General features: G+C 46.2%; 1 non-coding gene across 1 annotated transcript; it reads right to left on the bottom strand.

The window, feature by feature from the left end:
• Positions 1 to 7,487: 7,487 nt before the first annotated feature.
• On the bottom strand, positions 7,488 to 7,559 carry trnag-ucc (transfer RNA glycine (anticodon UCC)). The gene has a single exon. It is a non-coding gene; the product is annotated as a tRNA-Gly (tRNA).
• Positions 7,560 to 8,526: the final 967 nt, after the last annotated feature.

The following is an 8,526-nucleotide window of genomic DNA, read 5'->3' as shown; positions in this document are numbered from 1 at the left end:
CCTCTGGAGGCTCTGATTTATATAGATCTCGAGAAAACGGTGCATTAACCTTCCCTGGGGCAGAAAAACAACCCATCACCCCAGTTCCTTATCTGTACTATCTCCTGGGAGGCAGCCTGTCACCTCAGCTGGTACGCTAAAAGATGACTGGCTTTCTCCCCATATTCGTAAAAGGTCCCCCTCGAGCATCACAGCTGGTTCATCGTCTTGCCCGCTGAAAGCAGCTCCAGTTCCGTCTGCAATTTCTTCCTACTCGCCAAAATCTCCGGCGTCGGGACAATCGAATACTGGCAGTCCACCCCGAGGATGGAATGCACCAGCCTCTGCCTCTCCAACCTTCCAGATTTATCCTTATGCACTTTATCGGAGATTATCTCCCCCCTAATAATCGCCTTCAGTGTCCCATAGCGTGGAGGGCAAGCCTGCCTCATTTCTATTGACTCAATGTACTCCCCAATGGTGGAGGATATGCGCTCACAGAATTTCTTATCTGCCAACATCGCCGTGTCCAATCTCCCCCAAGGACGCTGAAAGGGGCCCAGCTCTAAGATCAAGTCCACAAAATGTGGAGCATGATCCGAAATGATTGCCGAGTACCCCGCTCTCTTCACCCAGAAATAAGAGACTTACCCACAAAATAAAAGTCAATCCAGGAGTTGACCCAATCGATGTGAGAGAAAAAAGAGAATTGATGCTCCTTCCAATACAAAAATCTCCACAGGTCTGCTGCCACTACCAACACCGCCCCCCCAACCGCCCACTCCCTCATCCATAAAAAACAATAATGCCTTCATCACTCCTGATAGATTCAGAAATTCAGTGATTTAGGACTGTCCAACCGTGAACCCAAATGCAATTTAAGTCCCCCCACCATAAAAATTAGTTGGTGTGAATCCAGATTGGGAATAGACGACAGCACCTTGTTGGGCATTACTTTTACGTGGGAACCTTATCCCATTGAACTACTCAAGTTTCCCCCCAAACACCACCCAAAAACTGTGCAAAAAGGGCTAAAACAATGTACCCCAGGGGGGGAGACACCACGGGCGGCATTCTCCGACACCCCGCCGTATTCTCCAGCGCCGGCTTTCGGGCGGGGCTCACACCACACCGGTCGGGGGCCATTGGCAGCAGCCCCCCCGGCAATTCTCCGGGCCCCGATGGGCTGTGTGGCCGTCGGTTTTTGGCCAGTCCCGCCGGCGTGGATTAGACATGGTCCCACACGGCGGGACCTGGCAGGTAGGTCGGCTGGGACACTCCTTGGGGGGGGGGGGGGCGCAGGGGAATCCGGCCCCGGAAGGGGCCCCCACGGTGGCCTGGCCCGCGATCGTGGCCCACCAATCTGCGGGCGGGCCTGTGCCGTGGGAGCACTCCTTCCTTTCGCGCCGGCCCCTGTAGGGCGCCATGGCCTGTGTGGAGAAGACACCCCCCTGCGCATGCGGCAGAATACGGCGGCGGTTCCACGCATGTGCGGGATCACGCCGGCCCTTTGGCGCATGCGTGGACTTGCGCAGTCCCTTCGGTGCCGGCTGGCGCTGTGCCAACCCTCCAGCGTCCACCTAGCCCCTGGAAGTGCGTAGGATTCCGCTACTTCCGGTCGGCCCGAAGCCGGAATGGTTTTTGTCGCATTTGAAACCGGCGTCGGGCCATCGCGCCGATTCTGGAGAATCCCGTTGAACATGTACGACTGCTCACTATATACTGTGGTGATATGTCTGTGTGCCATATCACAGTTGTATGGTGAGACTCCAACCAGCAGGTGGCAGTACAGATCCACCATGAGGCCTCAAGAGTAAGGTCATGTGACCTGGGGACCTGTATATAAAGAGAGGCTCATCTGGCCATCTCCAGAAGAACACAAGGTAGAGGGTGATAAGACGTGCATGTAGCAGGTCAGAGAAGTTATAAGTTCCAGAGGAGTAGCAAGACCCCATGATAATATGCTCTGTATCAGGTTGCCATCCTACTGCGATGGACACAATAAAAGAATCTTGGTTGGACAGATCAAAGTATTTGTTGAGTTCTTCTTAAAGTGCAAGGGACCAAACACAACACATACCGCCACTGGAAGTCAGCACATATAGAGTTAATGTGAGACTGAGTACAGTACCACCCACACAGTGATGTAAGAAGATACATTACCCAGACTAATGAGCCCATTGTGCTGTGTCCAGGGTTGCGTGCATCCAGGCCTCTGTTTCCCACGTAATTTGGCCTTTAGATCTCAAGCTGGGCAGTTATTGCTCTCCACCAGTTTTCACTCCATGACAGCACCCACATCCCCTGCCTACGCTAATGTTCTCCCGTGCCAGAGTATCCCTTATTTTTCTCTGCAGGAGTTGGTCGCCCTGCTTCTGATTGTCTCATGGGTTCTGACCTTAGCGAGCTGTTCCCTTTCTTTGCTAATTCCATTGTATGATATCCAGAATGTATATTGATCACTGAACATCCACCATCCTAAACATTTGTCCAACTTCCTGATTGACATAGTGTCTGTCTTCATGGTTTAGCTGTTGAGCAATTAATTTTACCAAAGGGACAAGATGATCTAGACAATCTCAAATAGTCAAGTGGGACTGTTTGGGTGTTTTTCATTGTTCTGGCGTATACTTGACACTGACCTCTAATATACGATGTAGCCAACATGCCTGTTAGAGTTTCTACTTTCATTTTTCTGGCCAATAATCATATGAACAAAAATGTCAAATTCTGATAACCACGGCAAGATGCGATTAACTACCATGTGGAGTTTGCACATATTCTCCCCATGTTTGCGAGGGTTACACCCCCACAACCCAAAGATGTTCAGTGTAGGTGGCTTGGCCACGCTTAATTGCCCCTTAATTGGAAAAAATTAATTGGGTACTCTAAAAAGATGCCATTAACTGTAGGACTTGGCCAAATTCTAAAACACGCCCTTTTTGCCTTTTATGTTCCATAACATCTTTGTCATTTAATCTCTCTTGCTGGTTTTGGTACAATCACAATTAGGTGAGCTCCAAGCGATGCAACTCACTTTGATGGTATCATTTTTAAGCATGCTGTCAGTCTTCTTTTGTACCTGTGCTAACTTTAGTGGAGTGAGCCTACATGGATGTTGTTTAATTGGATTAGCATTTCATACATCTACAGCATAATTGCTTTTGTACTTCCCAATTTATTCCCAAATACGGCTCTATGTGATTGTAATAACTCTTTTAGGTCATTTTGATTTTCCTCGGGAAGGTGACTCAATAATTTATCCCAATTTAATATTACTTCCTCATTGTCCAATCTAATTTGAGGAATGTCAAATTCAGAATCATCAGGATTTCTATCTCCTCCCTGAGTTACAATGGCTAACACCTCCTCCTTCTTTTCTTCTCTATCAAAATAGCTGAGCAGAGTAACATGACACATTCTGTGAATTTTCCTTCTGGCATGCTTATCAAATTCCTCACTCAATTTCCTTTCAATTTGATAAGACCCACTAAATCTTGCTTTTAATGGTTCACCTACCATTGGTAACAATACTCATACTTTCTTCCCACTAGCAAAACTACAAATTTTTGATTTCTTATCTGCCTCTTTTTAAAAATGTTTCCAAGTCAACTCAGCAGCCCGTTAATCTTTCCCTAAATTTTGACACATAGTCAATCAACGTAGTCTCCGAACATTGACCCACCAATTTCTCTTTGATCAAGTTAAGTGGCCCGCTCACCTCATGACCAAAAATCAGCTCAAATGCACTAAATTTAGTTGATTTATTAGGTGCATCCCTAATTGCACATAATAGAAATGGAATTTCTTTATCCCAATTGTTAGAGGTGAAAATATTCACACGAAGGCCTGAGTATAAGTTAAAAAAAGCAGTTTATTATGTCAGAATTCTGGGAGGGAAGGTCTCAGACTCCACAGCCTTTGACAGCACCTTCTCTCACTTGAGCTAAAGCTCACACGGGTTAATATACAGATTCAAGGAGCGGAATTAGTTGTTTTCTTATTTACATACAATCAATCAACTATATTTGCGTCACACTTATTACACGCAGTTGCAGTAGCATCCCAATTATCACAAATATGGTTAAAGTGGGTGTTGACTTACTCACCCCTAACTTCATACAGAAGTCATTCAAAACTAACATAATAATGTGTTCTGTCTACAGCTATAGACCTTGAGCTTTATAAAGGATACATTGCATGTCTTGTTCTGTAATGCTGTTATCAGCGGCTGTTGGGACGCTCCCTATACATACCCACGCTTGGGTCTCATGAGACAGTTTACAGGAAATGTGGCTTGTTCATCCATTTTGTGTCATTAATATCACAAAATAGCTAACAGCCATTTTCATGGAATTTACATAGAATTTACAGTGCAGAAGGAGGCCATTCGGCCTGTTGAGTCTGCACCGGCTCTTGGAAAGAGCACCCTACCCAAGGTCAACACCTCCAACCTATCCCCATAACCCAGTAACCCCACCCAACACGAAGGGCAATTTTGGACACGAAGGGCAATTTATCATGGCCAATCCACCTAACCTGTACATCTTTGGACTATGGGAGGAAACCGGAGCACCCGGAGGAAACCCACGCACACACGGGGAGGATGTGCAGACTCCGCACAGACAGTGACCCAAGCCAGAATCGAACCTGGGACCCTGGAGCTGTGAAGCAATTGTGCTATCCACAATGCTACCATTTTGTATCTTTTCTGATATTAACAGCATTGTGTATACACTATCTATTTCTACAAATTGCCTCTTCTAAACAGGCATCTAAGCCAATGAGTACCTTTTGTTTCATCAGAACTATTTAAAAGTAATATTGGAGCACAAATGTAGTTACAGGGCCACCTATAATTTATATCATAGTCCAGTATCACAATATGCCCTCCAACACCAATCCTCTGGATAAACCTGATTATAGGCCCTCAACATGGTATTTAATGTCTGATGGACCTTTGTAATGTCCCTTGTGATTCTGGATAATTAACAGTTGAGTTAAATTGCTTTATTCCTAAGCTATCCATAACTTCCTTGAATAACCTTGACATGAAATTGGACCCCTGATCTGACTGAATTTATTTTAGTAGTCCATATCTAGTAAAAATGTTGCTTAACTCCTCAAGTCCTCTTAGCTGTAATGTTTCTTAATGGAATGGCCTCCGTAAATCAAGTAGACACATCCATTATGGTCAACACTGATTTCCACTTTTTGTTTTAGGCAGGGGTTCCACACAATCACTTAGGACCCTAGTAAAATGTTTCTCAAATGCTGGAATGGGTATCAAGGTTTTTAAGGCTATTAAGGCTTGAGGTTTCCTTATTACCTGACATGTGTGACATATACGACAAAATTCCATGACATCCTTATGCAGTCCAGGCCAATAAAAATGTTTATGTTTTGCTTGAGTTTTCCAGCAACTAGACCTTCTTATTTGACTAACCGTGAATTTCTTATTTCCCCAGTTTCTATCCTTCGCAGATCAAAATTGTTGTTGAAAATCTGACTTTGCTTTGCGAACTAATTAAAAATCATCTGCCATTTCTGCTGCCAGTCTAACAGTTTTAACTCTTTGCCCTTCAACACGAGTTCTCACTACTGCGCGAAGTGAATCTTTAAATTCCTCCAAAATAATCGTTTCCCTAAGAGCATTATATGTTTGGTCTATTTTTAATGCTCTTATTCACTGAACAAAATAATTTTGTTTAATTCTTTCAAATTCTAGATACGTTTGACCTGGTCTTTCCTCAGATTTCTAAACTTCTGTCTGTAGGCTTCTGGCACTAGTTCATATGCGCTCAATATGGCTTTTCCCACCTTATCCTAATCCCTGGATACCTGTTCTGATAGTGATGCAAACACTTCACTAGTTCCATCTAGCAACTTTGTTTGAACCAAGACTACGAACAGTTTAAGTTAATGTTTTCTTTTCCTTTTCAACTCTCTCATTTATTTTCATAGAGTAGAATCATAGAGTCATTACAGTGCAGAAAGAGGCCATGTGGGCCATCGAGTCTGCGCTGACTTGCTGAACGGGTACCTACCTATCCCCTTAACCCAGTAACCCCACCTAACCTAACCTCTTACCTTTTGGACACTAATTTAGCATGCATAATCCGCCTATCCTGCACATCTTTGGACTGTGGGAGGAAACCCAAGCAGAACGGGGAGAAAGAGCAAATTCCACACAGACTGTCACCCGAGGCTGCAATTGAACCCAGGTCCCTGGAACTGTGAGGCAGTAGTGCTAACCACTGTGCTCCCTTGCTACCAATTTTGTCAAGTTCAAATTCTCTCCCTTTTTCCTTTGCTTCTAATTTCTTCAATTGTATTTCTTTCTGTTTATCTTCTTCCTGCATTTGTTTATTGTTTCATTTGTGATTGAAGTCTAGCTAATTCTGTTGATTCATGCTGCGTCTCTGGCAAATTTAAATGTTGAGCTATTGCTTGTATTATCTCTACCTTCCTCACCCCTTTAGGTAAAGTATTTTTAAATTTAAAGTGCCCAATTCTTTTTTTTCTAATTAAGGGTCAATTTAGCATCGCCAATCCACCTACCCTGCACATCTTTGGGTTGTGGGGTGAGACCCATGCAGACATGGGGAGAATGTGCAAACTCCACACGGACAGTGACCCGGGCCTGGATCGAACCCGGATCCTCGGCGCCATGAGGCGGCAGTGCTAACCACTGTTCCATCATGCCACCCTCCCTTTAGATAGTTAACTGCAGCTGTTCCACCAAACCCAAAAGTTTTGTTTTATAAATCGTTTTAAAAATTTGTTTTTATAACCCTTTGTAAATCATCCCGAGTAACCTCTTCCACATCCAGGAAATTATTGGTACCTGAAAGAGACATGTTCAATCAGTCCCTACTTAAATTTCACAACTTGAAAGAATACAATTGTCCCACACGTACTAACCGTCTTTAAATTCAATAACAAACAAGGAATTATATGTTAGGAATCCGACAAATAGCCCCCAATTTTATTATGATCCCAGACCTAATCCCAACAGTGGCTAGGATATTGGTCAGAAACCCCAATATTTTATTTTAATTTTGTTAAGGGACACCTCACTCCAGGAGGCATCTAGATGGGTACAATGATAGAGAGGAAATAGAGGGTTACAGACCGAGTAAGGTTATTTTTAAGGCTGGGCCACCATGATCGACACAGGCTTGGAGGGCCGACGGGCCTGTTCCTGTGCTGTACTTTTTTTTGTTCTTTGTTTTTTTGAGTGATTTCACAAAGATATAGTTTTTTAAAAAACTTTTTAGAGTACCCAATTAATTTTTTCCAATTAAGGAGCAATTTAGCGTGTTCAATCCACCTACCTTGCACATCTTTGGGTTGCGGGGGCAAAACCCAAGCAAACAAGGGGAGAATGTGCAAACTCCACACACAGTGACCCAAGCCGGGATCGAACTTGGGACCTCGGCGGCGTGAGACTGCAGTGCTACCATTGCGCCACCGTGCTGCCCTAAAATTTCCAACTTTTTTATTACTGTGATGGCCGGGAATCAAACCCGGATCAACTGCTTGGAAAGCAGATATGCTCACCACTATACCACCATCACTCACTACAAAGATATAGTTATATGTTATATTAAAACAAACTTTATTACTAACAGATTAAGAGGCGGGATTCTCCGACCCCCGCCGGGTCGGAGAATCGCCGGGGGCTGGTGTGAATCCCGCCCCCGCCGGTTGCTGAATTCTCCGGCACCGGATGTTCGGCGGGGGCGGGAATCGCGCCGCGCCGGTCGGCGGGCCCCCCTCGGCGATTCTCCGGCCCGCGATGGTCCGAAGTCCCGCTGCTGGAATGCCTGTCCCGCTGGCGAGAATCAAACCACCTCTCTTCCCGCCGGGACTTGGCGGCGCGGGCGGGTCCTGGGGGAGGCGCGGGGCGACCTGGCCCGCGATTGGGGCCCACCGATCCGCGGGCGGGCCTGTGCCGTGGGGGCACTCTTTTCCCTCCACCTCCGCCACAGCCTTCACGATGGCCGACGCGTAAGAGACACCCCCTCCTGCGCATGCGCGGGGATGACGTCAGCAGCCGCTGACGCTCCCGCGCATGCGCGGACTCCAGCCGACCGGCGGAGTCCTTTCAGCCCCGGCTGGGGTGGCGCCAAAGGCCTTTCCCGCCGGTCGGCGGCGCGCCAACCACTCCGGCACGGGCCTAGCCCCTCAAGGTGAGGGCTTGGCCCCTAAAGGTGCGGAGAAAGCAGCACCTTTGGGGCGGCCCGACGCCGGAGTGGTTCACGCCACTCCATCCCGCCAGGGCCCCCTGCCCTGCCAGGCAGGGGAGAATCCCAGCCAAGATATCTTTAACATCACACCAGAATACAATTTCTGACAATTACCCCTTAAAGAACGCGACTCAATACAGGGAATACACTACCCTTACCTGTTATCTTGAATCCCATTCAAACAGCAAGAAAAAACATCTCAGCTCTCAATCCACTTGGCATTCAGGAATACCTGCTGTACAGAGGTGTTCTTTAAGGAAGCAAGGTATTTTGATACTCCTTTAAATAAAAGATC

Source organism: Scyliorhinus torazame, chromosome 7, assembly GCF_047496885.1.
Source record: "Scyliorhinus torazame isolate Kashiwa2021f chromosome 7, sScyTor2.1, whole genome shotgun sequence".
In the NCBI taxonomy this organism is placed as follows: Eukaryota; Metazoa; Chordata; class Chondrichthyes; order Carcharhiniformes; family Scyliorhinidae; genus Scyliorhinus; species Scyliorhinus torazame.
The sequence above is the reverse complement of the archived record's forward strand: the minus strand, read 5'-3'. Positions and strand labels throughout refer to the sequence as shown.